Genomic DNA, 17,304 nt, shown 5'->3' with positions numbered 1-17,304 from the left:
CAATGCAATTCCAGTCTACCTCCTGAAATTGGTTTCCTACAATTCTGCTCCGCTTTCAAGTCCTCTTGGCAGCCTTACTTCAGTATATTTTGGGACGATAGCTGTCATTTATAACTCTGCAGGTTTGTGAATTACAGTGCCCCTGAGCTCCTTTCTTCAACTCGCTTTCTTTTGAGCTGGCCGCAACACCGCAGGGTGGCTTAAGGCCCTAATCTGGTTCCAGTACGGCAGGCTGAGCCTTTGGTTATTTCCTCTTCCTGGTGGGAAATGAGAGTTAAATTTGCCCGTCCAGACACCTCCAGCTAGCCTCTCATTGGTTCTCGCTATTCCTGTTCATCTTCCGCAGAAATTGCAAACTGTGCCAAACAGGAGGTTAAAGGCGCTGACTCTCCAAGTGGGGAGAGTGTTAGTAAAGCGTCTGGAATGTTGCACCCGAGTACCAGGGGAGGAAAACTGAGACATATTTGAACACGTCTCTCGATCACATGGTTGATCATACTCTGGGTTCCACATGCATGTTTTAGCTGAAGGAAGAATACCTTAAACCTGGAGAGTTGAGACCCGAGGAATGGGTACCATGCAATATGACTTCAAAGGGTCTTCATTTGCTCACCGAACCTCTCCAATCCTATCACTGCTGCGTTTATGCCCCTGTACACATGCTTTATTCTCTTTTGGAGGCATAGCAATCCATAGGTTTTAAGATACTTACTAGTCAGGTACATTCTTAGGCGTTTAATATGGGGTGTTGAGTCCATTTCGTTGAGCAAGGAGTAGCTCTTGTCTATTCCATATTTGGCTTAAGGAACTTTATCTGTGCTCATTTCAATCTCTGGTTTTATGCAGCACCCCAACTGACCTTTCCCCTTAAGCAAGCATAAGTTGGTTTTCTAAATTTGAGACCCTGTTCTGTTCTGTAATTCAGTTCCTGTGTAGCCAAGTTTCCATTCCGTGTATTACTGATATCTTATGATGTTTCTTTTTCTGTGTGACTTATTTCAGTTAGAATCATCATACCTGAATCCACTCATTGTGCTGCTAAGGGCCTGATGACACAGATTTCATTGCTGAGTGATATTGCTTTGTAAGTAAATACCACAACTTCTTTATCCATTTTTCACTTTCTGCGATGTTGAACTTGTACTGTAAACGAGTTTCTTGTAAACAGAGCCTTTCCAAACTTTGGGGTGGCTGTGTCTTTTTGATTTTAATTTCCCTAAGCTATAGGACCATAAGTGGAAGTGCCCGAGGTTCTGTTGCTTTGTTTTTTAGATGTTTCAGGAAACACCATACAATTCTCCCGAGTGGTTGTTGGCAATTTACATCCCGCCCATCAGCATAACAAGGCTCCCAGTTCTCCATGGCCTGTCCTGCCTTTCTGGATTTTACACTTTTTTCAGATGGCCCTTTTGACCGGGGGGAAGTGAGACTTCATTGTCGTGCAGATTTCCTTTGCAAGCTTGCTTGGTTGGCCAAAAAGGGCGTATGCGTTTTTTCCTGAATATATTCAGGAAAAAACGCATACACCCTTTTTGGCCAAGTGCATCATTGTGGACGTTCTGCCTCTTTTCCTATGCTTTCAATGCAATTCCAGTCTACCTCCTGAAATCGGTTTCCTGCAATTCTGCCCCGCTTTCAAGTCCTCTTGGCAGCCTTACTTCAGTCTATTTTTGGACGATAGCTGTCATTTATAACTCTGCAGGTTTGTGAATTACAGTGCCCCTGAGCTCCTTTCTTCAACTCGCTTTCTTGTGACCTGGCCGCAACACCGCAGGATGGCTTCAGGCCCTAATCTGGTTCCGGCACGGCACGCTGAGCCTTTGGTTATTTCCTCTTCCTGGTGGGAAATGAGAGTTAAATTTGCCCGTCCAGACACCTCCAGCTAGTCTCTCATTGGTTCTCGCTATTCCTGTTCATCTTCCAAGAAATTGCAAACTGGGCCAAACAGGAGGTTAAAGGCGCTGACTCTCCAAGTGGGGAGAGTGTTAGTAAAGCGTCTGGAATGTTGCACCCGAGTACCAGGGGAGGAAAACTGAGACATATTTGAACACGTCTCCCGTTCACATGGTTGATCATACTTGGTTTCCACATGCATCTTTTAGCTGAAGGAAGAATACCTTAAACCTGGGTATTTGAAACCCGTGGAATGGGTACCATGCAATATGACTTCAAAGGGTCTTCATTTGCTCACCGAACCTCTCCAATCCTATCACTGCTGCGTTTATGCCCCTGTACACATGCTTGATTCTCTTTCGGAGACATAGCAATCCATAGGTTTTAAGATACTTACTAGTCAGGTACATTCTTAGGCGTTTAATATGCGGTGTTGAGTCCATTTCGTTGAGCAAGGAGTAGCTCTTGTCTATTCCATATTTGGCTTAAGGAACTTTATCTGTGCTCATTTCAATCTCTGGTTTTATGCAGCACCCCAACTCACCTTTCCCCTTAAGCAAGCATAAGTTGGTTTTCTAAATTTGAGACCCTGTTCTGTTCTGTAATTCAGTTCCTGTGTAGCCAAGTTTCCATTCCGTGTATTACTGATATCTTATGATGTTTCTTTTTCTGTGTGACTTATTTCAGTTAGAATCATCATACCTGAATCCACTCATTGTGCTGCTAAGGGCCTGATGACACAGATTTCATTGCTGAGTGATATTGCTTTGTAAGTAAATACCACAACTTTTTTATCCATTTTTCACTTTCTGCGATGTTGAACTTGTACTGTAAACGAGGTTCTTGTAAACAGAGCCGTTCGAAACTTTGGGGTGGCTGTGTCTTTTTGATTTTAAATTCCCTAAGCTATAGGACCATAAGTGGAAGTGCCCTAGGCTCTGTTGCTTTGTTTTTTAGATGTTTCAGGAAACACCATACACTTCTTCCGAGTGGTTGTTGGCAATTTACATCCCGCCCTTCAGCATAACAAGGCTCCCAGTTCTCAATGGCCTGTCCTGCCTTTCTGGATTTTACACTTTTTTCAGATGGCCCTTTTGACCGGGGGGAAGTGAGACTTCATTGTGGTGCAGATTTCCTTTGCAAGCTTGCTTGGTTGGCCAAAAAGGGCGTATGCTTTTTTTCCTGAATATATTCAGGAAAAAACGCATACGCCCTTTTTGGCCAAGTGCATCATTGTGGACGTTCTGCCTCTTTTCCTATGCTTTCAATGCAATTCCAGTCTACCTCCTGAAATCGGTTTCCTGCAATTCTGCCCCGCTTTCAAGTCCTCTTGGCAGCCTTACTTCAGTCTATTTTTGGACGATAGCTGTCATTTATAACTCTGCAGGTTTGTGAATTACAGTGTCCCTGAGCTCCTTTCTTCAACTCGCTTTCTTGTGACCTGGCCGCAACACCGCAGGATGGCTTCAGGCCCTAATCTGGTTCCGGCACGGCACGCTGAGCCTTTGGTTAATTCCTCTTCCTGGTGGGAAATGAGAGTTAAATTTGCCCATCCAGACACCTCCAGCTAGTCTCTCATTGGTTCTCGCTATTCCTCTTCATCTTCCACAGAAATTGCAAACTGGGCCAAACAGGAGGTTAAAGGCGCTGACTCTCCAAGTGGGGAGAGTGTTAGTAAAGCGTCTGGAATGTTGCACCCGAGTATCAGGGTACGAAAACTGAGACATATATGAACACGTCTCCCGATCACATGGTTGATCATACTCTAGGTTCCACATGCATGTTTTAGCTGAAGGAAGAATACCTTAAACCTGGGTAGTTGAAACCCGTGGAATGGGTACCATGCAATATGACTTCAAAGGGTCTTCATTTGCTCACCGAACCTCTCCAATCCTATCACTGCTGCGTTTATGCCCCTGTACACACGCTTGATTCTCTTTTGGAGACATAGCAATCCATAGGTTTTAAGATACTTACTAGTCAGGTACATTCTTAGGCGTTTAATATGGGGTGTTTAGTCCATTTTGTTGAGCAAGGAGTAGCCCTTGTCTATTCCATATTTGGCTTAAGGAACTTTATCTGTGCTCATTTCAATCTCTGGTTTTATGCAGCACCCCAACTCACCTTTCCCCTTAAGCAAGCATAAGTTGGTTTTCTAAATTTGAGACCCTGTTCTGTTTTGGAATGCAATTCCTGTGTAGCCAAGGTTACATTCCGTGTATTAGTGATATCTTATGATGTTTCTTTTTCTGTGTGACTTATTTCAGTTAGAATCATCGTACCTGAATCCACTCATTATGCTGCTACGGGCCTGATGACATAGATTTCATTGCTGAGTGATACTGCATTGTACGTAAGTACCACAAGTTCTTTATCCATTTTTCACTTTCTGCGATGTTGAACTTGTACTGTAAACGAGGTTCTTGTAAACAGAGCTGTTCCAAACTTTGGAGTGGCTGTGTCTTTTTGATTTTAATTTCCCTAAGCTATAGGACCATAAGTGGAAGTGCCCTAGGCTCTGTTGCTTTGTTTTTTAGATGTTTCAGGAAACACCATACACTTCTCCCGAGTGGTTGTTGGCAATTTCCATCCGGCCCATCAGCATAACAAGGCTCCCAGTTCTCCATGGCCTGTCCTGCCTTTCTGGATTTTACACTTTTTTCAGATGGCCCTTTTGACCGGGGGGAAGTGAGACTTCATTGTAGTGCAGATTTCCTTTGCAAGCTTGCTTGGTTGGCCAAAAAGGGCATATGCGTTTTTTCCTGAATATATTCAGGAAAAAACGCATACGCCCTTTTTGGCCAAGTGCATCATTGTGGACGTTCTGCCTCTTTTCCTATGCTTTCAATGCAATTCCAGTCTACCTCCTGAAATCGGTTTCCTGCAATTCTGCCCCGCTTTCAAGTCCTCTTGGCAGCCTTACTTCAGTCTATTTTTGGACGATAGCTGTCATTTATAACTCTGCAGGTTTGTGAATTACAGTGCCCCTGAGCTCCTTTCTTCAATTCGCTTTCTTGTGACCTGGCCGCAACACCGCAGGATGGCTTCAGGCCCTAATCTGGTTCCGGCACGGCATGCTGAGCCTTTGGTTATTTCCTCTTCCTGGTGGGAAATGAGAGTTAAATTTGCCCGTCCAGACACCTCCAGCTAGTCTCTCATTGGTTGTCGCTATTCCTGTTCATCTTCCGCAGAAATTGCAAACTGGGCCAAACAGGTGGTTAAAGGGACTGACTCTCCAAGTCGGGAGAGTGTTAGTAAAGCGTCTGGAATGTTGCACCTGAGTACCAGGGGAGGAAAACTGAGACATATTTGAACACGTCTCCCGTTCACATGGTTGATCATACTTGGGTTCCACATGCATGTTTTAGGTGAAGGAAGAATACCTTAAACCTGTGTATTTGAAAGCCGTGGAATGGGTACCATGCAATATGACTTCAAAGGGTCTTCATTTGCTTACCGAACCTCTCCAATCCTATCACTGCTGCGTTTATGCCCCTGTACACATGCTTGATTCTCTTTCGGAGACATAGCAATCCATAGGTTTTAACATACTTACTAGTCAGGTACATTCTTAGGCGTTTAATATGCGGTGTTGAGTCCATTTCGTTGAGCAAGGAGTAGCTCTTGTCTATTCCATATTTGGCTTAAGGAACTTTATCTGTGCTCATTTCAATCTCTGGTTTTATGCAGCACCCCAACTCACCTTTACCCTTAAGCAAGCATAAGTTGGTTTTCTAAATTTGAGACCCTGTTCTGTTCTGTAACTGAGTTCCTGTGTAGCCAAGTTTACATTCCGTGTATTACTGATATCTTATGATGTTTCTTTTTCTGTGTGACTTATTTCAGTTAGAATCATCATACCTGAATCCACTCATTGTGCTGCTAAGGGCCTGATGACACAGATTTCATTGCTGAGTGATATTGCTTTGTAAGTAAATACCACAACTTTTTTATCCATTTTTCACTTTCTGCGATGTTGAACTTGTACTGTAAACGAGGTTCTTGTAAACAGAGCCGTTCGAAACTTTGGGGTGGCTGTGTCTTTTTGATTTTAAATTCCCTAAGCTATAGGACCATAAGTGGAAGTGCCCTAGGCTCTGTTGCTTTGTTTTTTAGATGTTTCAGGAAACACCATACACTTCTCCCGAGTGTTTGTTGGCAATTTACATCCCGCCCTTCAGCATAACAAGGCTCCCAGTTCTCCATGGCCTGTCCTGCCTTTCTGGAGTTTACACTTTTTTCAGATGGCCCTTTTGACCGGGGGAAGTGAGACTTCATTGTAGTGCAGATTTCCTTTGCAAGCTTGCTTCGTTGGCCAAAAAGGGCGTATGCGTTTTTTCCTGAATATATTCAGGAAAAAACGCATACGCCCTTTTTGGCCAAGTGCATCATTCTGGACGTTCTGCCTCTTTTCCTATGCTTTCAATGCAATTCCAGTCTACCTCCTGAAATCGGTTTCCTGCAATTCTGCCCCGCTTTCAAGTCCTCTTGGCAGCCTTACTTCAGTCTATTTTTGGACGATAGCTGTCATTTATAACTCTGCAGGTTTGTGAATTACAGTGCCCCTGAGCTCCTTTCTTCAACTCGCTTTCTTTTGAGCTGGCCGCAACACCGCATGATGGCTTCAGGCCCTAATCTGGTTCCGGTACGGCACGCTGAGCCTTTGGTTATTTCCTCTTCCTGGTGGGAAATGAGAGTTAAATTTGCCCGTCCAGACACCTCCAGCTAGCCTCTCATTGGTTCTCGCTATTCCTGTTCATCTTCCACAGAAATTGCAAACTGGGCCAAACAGGAGGTTAAAGGCGCTGACTCTCCAAGTGGGGAGAGTGTTAGTAAAGCGTCTGGAATGTTGCACCCGAGTACCAGGGGAGTAAAACTGAGACATATTTGAACACGTCTCCCGTTCACATGGTTGATCATACTCTGGGTTCCACATGCATGTTTTAGCTGAAGGAAGAATACCTTAAACCTGGAGAGTTGAGACCCGTGTAATGGGTACCATGCAATATGACTTCAAAGGGTCTTCATTTGCTCACCGAACCTCTCCAATCCTATCACTGCTGCGTTTATACCCCTGTACACACGCTTGATTCTCTTTTGGAGACATAGCAATCCATAGGTTTTAAGATACTTACTAGTCAGGTACATTCTTAGGCGTTTAATATGGGGTTTTGAGTCCATTTCGTTGAGCAAGGAGTAGCTCTTGTCTATTCCTTATTTGGCTTAAGGAACTTTATCTGTACTCATTTCAATCTCTGGTTTTATGCAGCACCCCAACTCACCTTTCCCCTTAAGCAAGCATAAGTTGGTTTTCTAAATTTGAGACCCTGTTCTGTTTTGGAATGCAGTTCCTGTGTAGCCAAGTTTACATTCCGTGTATTAGTGATATCTCATGATGTTTCTTTTTCTGTGTGACTTATTTCAGTTAGAATCATCGTACCTGAATCCACTCATTATGCTGCTACGGGCCTGATGACATAGATTTCATTGCTGAGTGATACTGCATTGTACGTAAGTACCACAAGTTCTTTATCCATTTTTCACTTTCTGCGATGTTGAACTTGTACTGTAAACGAGGTTCTTGTAAACAGAGCCGTTCCAAACTTTGGGGTGGCTGTTTCTTTTTCATTTTAATTTCCGTAATCTATAGGACCATAAGTGGAAGTGCCCTAGGTTCTGTTGCTTTGTTTTTTAGATGTTTCAGGAAACACCATACACTTCTCCCGAGTGTCTGTTGGCAATTTACATCCCGCCCATCAGCATAACAAGGCTCCCAGTTCTCAATGGCCTGTTGCCTTTCTGGATTTTACACTTTTTTCAGATGGCCCTTTTGACCGGGGGGAAGTGAGACTTCATTGTAGTGCAGATTTCCTTTGCAAGCTTGCTTGGTTGGCCAAAAAGGGCGTATGCGTTTTTTCCTGAATATATTCAGGAAAAAACGCATACGCCCTTTTTGGCCAAGTGCATCATTGTGGACGTTCTGCCTCTTTTCCTATGCTTTCAATGCAATTCCAGTCTACCTCCTGAAATCGGTTTCCTGCAATTCTGCCCCGCTTTCAAGTCCTCTTGGCAGCCTTACTTCAGTCTATTTTTATACGATAGCTGTCATTTATAACTCTGCAGGTTTGTGAATTACAGTGCCCCTGAGCTCCTTTCTTCAACTCGCTTTCTTTTGAGCTGGCCGCAACACCGCAGGATGGCTGCAGGCCCTAATCTGATTCCGGTACGGCACGCTGAGCCTTTGGTTATTTCCTCTTCCTGGTGGGAAATGAGAGTTAAATTTGCCCATCCAGACACCTCCAGCTAGTCTCTCATTGGTTCTCGCTATTCCTCTTCATCTTCCACAGAAATTGCAAACTGGGCCAAACAGGAGGTTAAAGGCGCTGACTCTCCAAGTGGGGAGAGTGTTAGTAAAGCGTCTGGAATGTTGCACCCGAGTATCAGGGTACGAAAACTGAGACATATATGAACACGTCTCCCGATCACATGGTTGATCATACTCTAGGTTCCACATGCATGTTTTAGCTGAAGGAAGAATACCTTAAACCTGGGTAGTTGAAACCCGTGGAATGGGTACCATGCAATATGACTTCAAAGGGTCTTCATTTGCTCACCGAACCTCTCCAATCCTATCACTGCTGCGTTTATGCCCCTGTACACACGCTTGATTCTCTTTTGGAGACATAGCAATCCATAGGTTTTAAGATACTTACTAGTCAGGTACATTCTTAGGCGTTTAATATGGGGTGTTTAGTCCATTTTGTTGAGCAAGGAGTAGCCCTTGTCTATTCCATATTTGGCTTAAGGAACTTTATCTGTGCTCATTTCAATCTCTGGTTTTATGCAGCACCCCAACTCACCTTTCCCCTTAAGCAAGCATAAGTTGGTTTTCTAAATTTGAGACCCTGTTCTGTTTTGGAATGCAATTCCTGTGTAGCCAAGGTTACATTCCGTGTATTAGTGATATCTTATGATGTTTCTTTTTCTGTGTGACTTATTTCAGTTAGAATCATCGTACCTGAATCCACTCATTATGCTGCTACGGGCCTGATGACATAGATTTCATTGCTGAGTGATACTGCATTGTACGTAAGTACCACAAGTTCTTTATCCATTTTTCACTTTCTGCGATGTTGAACTTGTACTGTAAACGAGGTTCTTGTAAACAGAGCTGTTCCAAACTTTGGAGTGGCTGTGTCTTTTTGATTTTAATTTCCCTAAGCTATAGGACCATAAGTGGAAGTGCCCTAGGCTCTGTTGCTTTGTTTTTTAGATGTTTCAGGAAACACCATACACTTCTCCCGAGTGGTTGTTGGCAATTTCCATCCCGCCCATCAGCATAACAAGGCTCCCAGTTCTCCATGGCCTGTCCTGCCTTTCTGGATTTTACACTTTTTTCAGATGGCCCTTTTGACCGGGGGGAAGTGAGACTTCATTGTAGTGCAGATTTCCTTTGCAAGCTTGCTTGGTTGGCCAAAAAGGGCGTATGTGTTTTTTCCTGAATATATTCAGGAAAAAACGCATACGCCCTTTTTGGCCAAGTGCATCATTGTGGACGTTCTGCCTCTTTTCCTATGCTTTCAATGCAATTCCAGTCTACCTCCTGAAATCGGTTTCCTGCAATTCTGCCCCGCTTTCAAGTCCTCTTGGCAGCCTTACTTCAGTCTATTTTTGGACGATAGCTGTCATTTATAACTCTGCAGGTTTGTGAATTACAGTGCCCCTGAGCTCCTTTCTTCAATTCGCTTTCTTGTGACCTGGCCGCAACACCGCAGGATGGCTTCAGGCCCTAATCTGGTTCCGGCACGGCATGCTGAGCCTTTGGTTATTTCCTCTTCCTGGTGGGAAATGAGAGTTAAATTTGCCCGTCCAGACACCTCCAGCTAGTCTCTCATTGGTTGTCGCTATTCCTGTTCATCTTCCGCAGAAATTGCAAACTGGGCCAAACAGGTGGTTAAAGGGACTGACTCTCCAAGTCGGGAGAGTGTTAGTAAAGCGTCTGGAATGTTGCACCTGAGTACCAAGGGAGGAAAACTGAGACATATTTGAACACGTCTCCCGTTCACATGGTTGATCATACTTGGGTTCCACATGCATGTTTTAGGTGAAGGAAGAATACCTTAAACCTGTGTATTTGAAAGCCGTGGAATGGGTACCATGCAATATGACTTCAAAGGGTCTTCATTTGCTCACCGAACCTCTCCAATCCTATCACTGCTGCGTTTATGCCCCTGTACACATGCTTGATTCTCTTTCGGAGACATAGCAATCCATAGGTTTTAACATACTTAATAGTCAGGTACATTCTTAGGCGTTTAATATGCGGTGTTGAGTCCATTTCGTTGAGCAAGGAGTAGCTCTTGTCTATTCCATATTTGGCTTAAGGAACTTTATCTGTGCTCATTTCAATCTCTGGTTTTATGCAGCACCCCAACTCACCTTTACCCTTAAGCAAGCATAAGTTGGTTTTCTAAATTTGAGACCCTGTTCTGTTCTGTAACTGAGTTCCTGTGTAGCCAAGTTTACATTCCGTGTATTACTGATATCTTATGATGTTTCTTTTTCTGTGTGACTTATTTCAGTTAGAATCATCATACCTGAATCCACTCATTGTGCTGCTAAGGGCCTGATGACACAGATTTCATTGCTGAGTGATATTGCTTTGTAAGTAAATACCACAACTTTTTTATCCATTTTTCACTTTCTGCGATGTTGAACTTGTACTGTAAACGAGGTTCTTGTAAACAGAGCCGTTCGAAACTTTGGGGTGGCTGTGTCTTTTTGATTTTAAATTCCCTAAGCTATAGGACCATAAGTGGAAGTGCCCTAGGCTCTGTTGCTTTGTTTTTTAGATGTTTCAGGAAACACCATACACTTCTCCCGAGTGTTTGTTGGCAATTTACATCCCGCCCTTCAGCATAACAAGGCTCCCAGTTCTCCATGGCCTGTCCTGCCTTTCTGGAGTTTACACTTTTTTCAGATGGCCCTTTTGACCGGGGGAAGTGAGACTTCATTGTAGTGCAGATTTCCTTTGCAAGCTTGCTTCGTTGGCCAAAAAGGGCGTATGCGTTTTTTCCTGAATATATTCAGGAAAAAACGCATACGCCCTTTTTGGCCAAGTGCATCATTCTGGACGTTCTGCCTCTTTTCCTATGCTTTCAATGCAATTCCAGTCTACCTCCTGAAATCGGTTTCCTGCAATTCTGCCCCGCTTTCAAGTCCTCTTGGCAGCCTTACTTCAGTCTATTTTTGGACGATAGCTGTCATTTATAACTCTGCAGGTTTGTGAATTACAGTGCCCCTGAGCTCCTTTCTTCAACTCGCTTTCTTTTGAGCTGGCCGCAACACCGCATGATGGCTTCAGGCCCTAATCTGGTTCCGGTACGGCACGCTGAGCCTTTGGTTATTTCCTCTTCCTGGTGGGAAATGAGAGTTAAATTTGCCCGTCCAGACACCTCCAGCTAGCCTCTCATTGGTTCTCGCTATTCCTGTTCATCTTCCGCAGAAATTGCAAACTGGGCCAAACAGGAGGTTAAAGGCGCTGACTCTCCAAGTGGGGAGAGTGTTAGTAAAGCGTCTGGAATGTTGCACCCGAGTACCAGGGGAGTAAAACTGAGACATATTTGAACACGTCTCCCGTTCACATGGTTGATCATACTCTAGGTTCCACATGCATGTTTTAGATGAAGGAAGAATACCTTAAACCTAGGTAGTTGAAACACGTGGAATGGGTACCATGCAATATGACTTCAAAGGGTCTTCATTTGCTCACCGAACCTCTCCAATCCTATCACTGCTGCGTTTATACCCCTGTACACACGCTTGATTCTCTTTTGGAGACATAGCAATCCATAGGTTTTAAGATACTTACTAGTCAGGTACATTCTTAGGCGTTTAATATGGGGTTTTGAGTCCATTTCGTTGAGCAAGGAGTAGCTCTTGTCTATTCCTTATTTGGCTTAAGGAACTTTATCTGTACTCATTTCAATCTCTGGTTTTATGCAGCACCCCAACTCACCTTTCCCCTTAAGCAAGCATAAGTTGGTTTTCTAAATTTGAGACCCTGTTCTGTTTTGGAATGCAGTTCCTGTGTAGCCAAGTTTACATTCCGTGTATTAGTGATATCTCATGATGTTTCTTTTTCTGTGTGACTTATTTCAGTTAGAATCATCGTACCTGAATCCACTCATTATGCTGCTACGGGCCTGATGACATAGATTTCATTGCTGAGTGATACTGCATTGTACGTAAGTACCACAAGTTCTTTATCCATTTTTCACTTTCTGCGATGTTGAACTTGTACTGTAAACGAGGTTCTTGTAAACAGAGCCGTTCCAAACTTTGGGGTGGCTGTTTCTTTTTCATTTTAATTTCCGTAATCTATAGGACCATAAGTGGAAGTGCCCTAGGTTCTGTTGCTTTGTTTTTTAGATGTTTCAGGAAACACCATACACTTCTCCCGAGTGTCTGTTGGCAATTTACATCCCGCCCATCAGCATAACAAGGCTCCCAGTTCTCAATGGCCTGTTGCCTTTCTGGATTTTACACTTTTTTCAGATGGCCCTTTTGACCGGGGGGAAGTGAGACTTCATTGTAGTGCAGATTTCCTTTGCAAGCTTGCTTGGTTGGCCAAAAAGGGCGTATGCGTTTTTTCCTGAATATATTCAGGAAAAAACGCATACGCCCTTTTTGGCCAAGTGCATCATTGTGGACGTTCTGCCTCTTTTCCTATGCTTTCAATGCAATTCCAGTCTACCTCCTGAAATCGGTTTCCTGCAATTCTGCCCCGCTTTCAAGTCCTCTTGGCAGCCTTACTTCAGTCTATTTTTAGACGATAGCTGTCATTTATAACTCTGCAGGTTTGTGAATTACAGTGCCCCTGAGCTCCTTTCTTCAACTCGCTTTCTTTTGAGCTGGCCGCAACACCGCAGGATGGCTGCAGGCCCTAATCTGATTCCGGTACGGCACGCTGAGCCTTTGGTTATTTCCTCTTCCTGGTGGGAAATGAGAGTTAAATTTGCCCGTCCAGACACCTCCAGCTAGTCTCTCATTGGTTCTCGCTATTCCTGTTCATCTTCCGCAGAATTTGCAAACTGGGCCAAACCGGGGGTTAAAGGGACTGACTCTCCAAGTCGGGAGAGTGTTAGTAAAGCGTCTGGAATGTTGCACCCGAGTACCAGGGGAGGAAAACTGAGACATATTTGAACACGTCTCCCGTTCACATGGTTGATCATACTCTGGGTTCCACATGCATGTTTTAGCTGAAGGAAGAATACCTTAAACCTGGAGAGTTGAGACCCGTGTAATGGGTACCATGCAATATGACTTCAAAGGGTCTTCATTTGCTCACCGAACCTCTCCAATCCTATCACTGCTGCGTTTATGCCCCTGTACACACGCTTGATTCTCTTTTGGAGACATAGCAATCCATAGGTTTTAAGATACTTACTAGTCAGGTACATTCTTAGGCGTTTAATATGGGGTGTTGAGTCCATTTCGTTGAGCAGGAGTAGCTCTTGTCTATTCCATATTTGGCTTAAGGAACTTTATCTGTGCTCATTTCAATCTCTGGTTTTATGCAGCACCCCAACTCACCTTTCCCCTTAAGCAAGCATAAGTTGGTTTTCTAAATTTGAGACCCTGTTCTGTTTTGGAATGCAGTTCCTGTGTAGCCAAGTTTACATTCCGTGTATTAGTGATATGATGTTTCTTTTTCTGTGTGACTTATTTCAGTTAGAATCATCGTACCTGAATCCACTCATTATGCTGCTATGGGCCTGATGACATAGATTTCATTGCTGAGTGGTATTGCTTTGTAAGTGAATACCACAACTTCTTTATCCATTTTTCACTTTCTGCGATGTTGAACTTGTACGGTAAACGAGGTTCTTGTAAACGGAGGCGTCCCAAACTTTGGGGTGGCTGTGTCTTTTTGATTTTAATTTCCCTAAGCTATAGGACCATAAGTGGAAGTGCCCTAGGTTCTGTTGCTTTGTTTTTTAGATGTTTCAGGAAACACCATACACTTCTCCCGAGTGTCTGTTGGCAATTTACATCCCGCCCATCAGCATAACAAGGCTCCCAGTTCTCCATGGCCTGTCCTGCCTTTCTGGATTTTACACTTTTTTCAGATGGCCCTTTTGACCGGGGGGAAGTGAGACTTCATTGTAGTGCAGATTTCCTTTGCAAGCTTGCTTGGTTGGCCAAAAAGGGCGTATGCATTTTTTCCTGAATATATTCAGGAAAAAACGCATACGCCCTTTTTGGCCAAGTGCATCATTCTGGACGTTCTGCCTCTTTTCCTATGCTTTCAATGCAATTCCAGTCTACCTCCTGAAATCGGTTTCCTGCAATTCTGCCCCGCTTTCAAGTCCTCTTGGCAGCCTTACTTCAGTCTATTTTTGGACGATAGCTGTCATTTATAACTCTGCAGGTTTGTGAATTACAGTGCCCCTGAGCTCCTTTCTTCAACTCGCTTTCTTGTGAGCTGGCCGCAACACCGCAGGATGGCTTCAGGCCCTAATCTGGTTCCGGCCCGGCATGCTGAGCCTTTGGTTAATTCCTCTTCCTGGTGGGAAATGAGAGTTAAATTTGCCCGTCCAGACACCTCCAGCTAGCCTCTCATTGGTTCTCGCTATTCCTGTTCATCTTCCGCAGAAATTGCAAACTGGGTCAAACAGGAGGTTAAAGGGACTGACTGTCCAAGTCGGGAGAGTGTTAGTAAAGCGTCTGGAATGTTGCACCCGAGTACCAGGGTAGGAAAACTGAGACATATTTGAACACGTCTCCCGTTCACATGGTTGATCATACTCTGGGTTCCACATGCATGTTTTAGCTGAAGGAAGAATACCTAAAACCTGGGTAGTTGAAACCCGTGGAATGGGTACCATGCAATATGACTTCAAAGGGTCTTCATTTGCTCACCGAACATCTCCAATCCTATCACTGCTGCGTTTATGCCCCTGTACACATGCTTGATTCTCTTTCGGAGACATAGCAATCCATAGGTTTTAAGATAATTACTAGTCAGGTACACTCTTAGGCGTTTAATATGCGGTGTTGAGTCCATTTCGTTGAGCAAGGAGTAGCTCTTGTCTATTCCATATTTGGCTTAAGGAACTTTATCTGTGCTCATTTCAATCTCTGGTTTTATGCAGCACCCCAACTCACCTTTCCCCTTAAGCAAGCATAAGTTGGTTTTCTAAATTTGAGAAACTGTTCTGTTCTGTAATTCAGTTCCTGTGTAGCCAAGTTTACATTCCGTGTATTAGTGATATCTTATGATGTTTCTTTTTCTGTGTGACTTATTTCAGTTAGAATCATCGTACCTGAATCCACTCATGATGCTGCTACGGGCCTGATGACATAGATTTCATTGCTGAGTGATACTGCATTGTACGTAAGTACCACAAGTTCTTTATCCATTTTTCACTTTCTGTGATATTGAACTTGTACGGTAAACGAGGTTCTTGTAAACAGAGGCATCCCAAACTTTGGGGTGGCTGTGTCTTTTTGATTTTAATTTCCCTCAGCTATAGGACCATAAGTGGAAGTGCCCTAGGCTCTGTTGTTTTGTTTTTTAGATGTTTCAGGAAACACCATACACTTCTCCCAAGTGTCTGTTGGCAATTTTCATCCCGCCCATCAGCATAACAAGGCTCCCAGTTCTCCATGGCCTGTCCTGCCTTTCTGGATTTTACACTTTTTTCAGATGGCCCTTTTGACCGGGGGGAAGTGAGACTTCATTGTAGTGCAGATTTCCTTTGCAAGCTTGCTTGGTTGGCCAAAAAGGGCGTATGCGTTTTTTCCTGAATATATTCAGGAAAAAACGCATACGCCCTTTTTGGCCAAGTGCATCATTGTGGACCTTAGGCCTCTTTTCCTATGCTTTCAATGCAATTCCAGTCTACCTCCTGAAATCGGTTTCCTGCAATTGTGCCCTGCTTTCAAGTCCTCTTGGCAGCCTTATTTCAGTCTATTTTTGGACGATAGCTGTCATTTATAACTCTGCAGGTTTGTGAATTACAGTGCCCCTGAGCTCCTTTCTTCAACTCGCTTTCTTGTGAGCTGGCAGCAACACCGCAGGATGGCTTCAGGCCCTAATCTGGTTCCGGCACGGCACCCTGAGCCTTTGGTTAATTCCTCTTCCTGGTGGGAAATGAGAGTTAAATTTGCCCGTCCAGACACCTCCAGCTAGTCTCTCATTGGTTCTCGCTATTCCTGTTCATCTTCCGCAGAAATTGCAAACTGGGTCAAACAGGAGGTTAAAGGGACTGACTCTCCAAGTCGGGAGAGTGTTAGTAAAGCGTCTGGAATATTGCACCCGAGTACCAGGGTACGAAAACTGAGACATATTTGAACACGTCTCCCGATCACATGGTTGATCATACTCTAGGTTCCACATGCATGTTTTAGCTGAAGGAAGAATACCTTAAACCTGGAGAGTTAAGACCCGTGTAATGGGTACCATGCAATATGACTTCAAAGGGTCTTCATTTTCTCACCGAACCTCTCCAATCCTATCACTGCTGCGTTTATGCCCCTGTACACATGCTTGATTCTCTTTCGGAGACATAGCAATCCATAGGTTTTACGATACTTACTAGTCAGGTACATTCTTAGGCGTTTAATATGCGGTGTTGAGTCCATTTCGTTGAGCAAGGAGTAGCTCTTGTCTATTCCATATTTGGCTTAAGGAACTTTATCTGTGCTCATTTCAATCTCTGGTTTTATGCAGCACCCCAACTCACCTTTACCCTTAAGCAAGCATAAGTTGGTTTTCTAAATTTGAGACCCTGTTCTGTTCTGTAATTCAGTTCCTGTGTAGCCAAGTTTCCATTCCGTGTATTAGTGATATCTTATGATGTTTCTTTTTCTGTGTGACTTACTTCAGTTAGAATCATCATACCTGAATCCACTCATTGTGCTGCTAAGGGCCTGATGACATAGATTTCATTGCTGAGTGATATTGCTTTGTAAGTGAATACCACAACTTCTTTATCCATTTTTCACTTTCTGCAATGTTGAACTTGTACTGTAAACGAGGTTCTTGTAAACAGAGCCATTCCAAACTTTGGGGTGGCTGTGTCTTTTTGATTTTAATTTCCCTAAGCTATAGGACCATAAGTGGAAGTGCCCTAGGCTCTCTTGCTTTGTTTTTTAGATGTTTCAGGAAACACCATACACTTCTCCAGAGTGTCTGTTGGCAATTTACATCCCGCCCATCAGCATAACAAGGCTCCCAGTTCTCCATGGCCTGTCCTGACTTTCTGGATTTTACACTTTTTTCAGATGGCCCTTTTGACCGGGGGGAAGTGAGACTTCATTGTAGTGCAGATTTCCTTTGCAAGCTTGCTTGGTTGGCCAAAAAGGGCGTATGCGTTTTTTCCTGAATATATTCAGGAAAAAACG

General features: G+C 43.8%; 1 long non-coding RNA gene across 11 annotated transcripts in view; it reads left to right on the top strand.

Annotated features, from left to right (window-relative positions):
* Positions 1-17,304, top strand: part of LOC307189637 — a 2,307,304-nt gene that overhangs the window by 1,792,028 nt on the left and 497,972 nt on the right. The gene's annotated exons all lie outside the window — the stretch shown is intronic.

Source organism: Stenella coeruleoalba (assembly GCF_951394435.1).
Source record: "Stenella coeruleoalba genome assembly, chromosome: 7".
In the NCBI taxonomy this organism is placed as follows: domain Eukaryota; kingdom Metazoa; phylum Chordata; class Mammalia; order Artiodactyla; family Delphinidae; genus Stenella; species Stenella coeruleoalba.
This window is presented reverse-complemented; position numbering and strand designations above follow the sequence as displayed.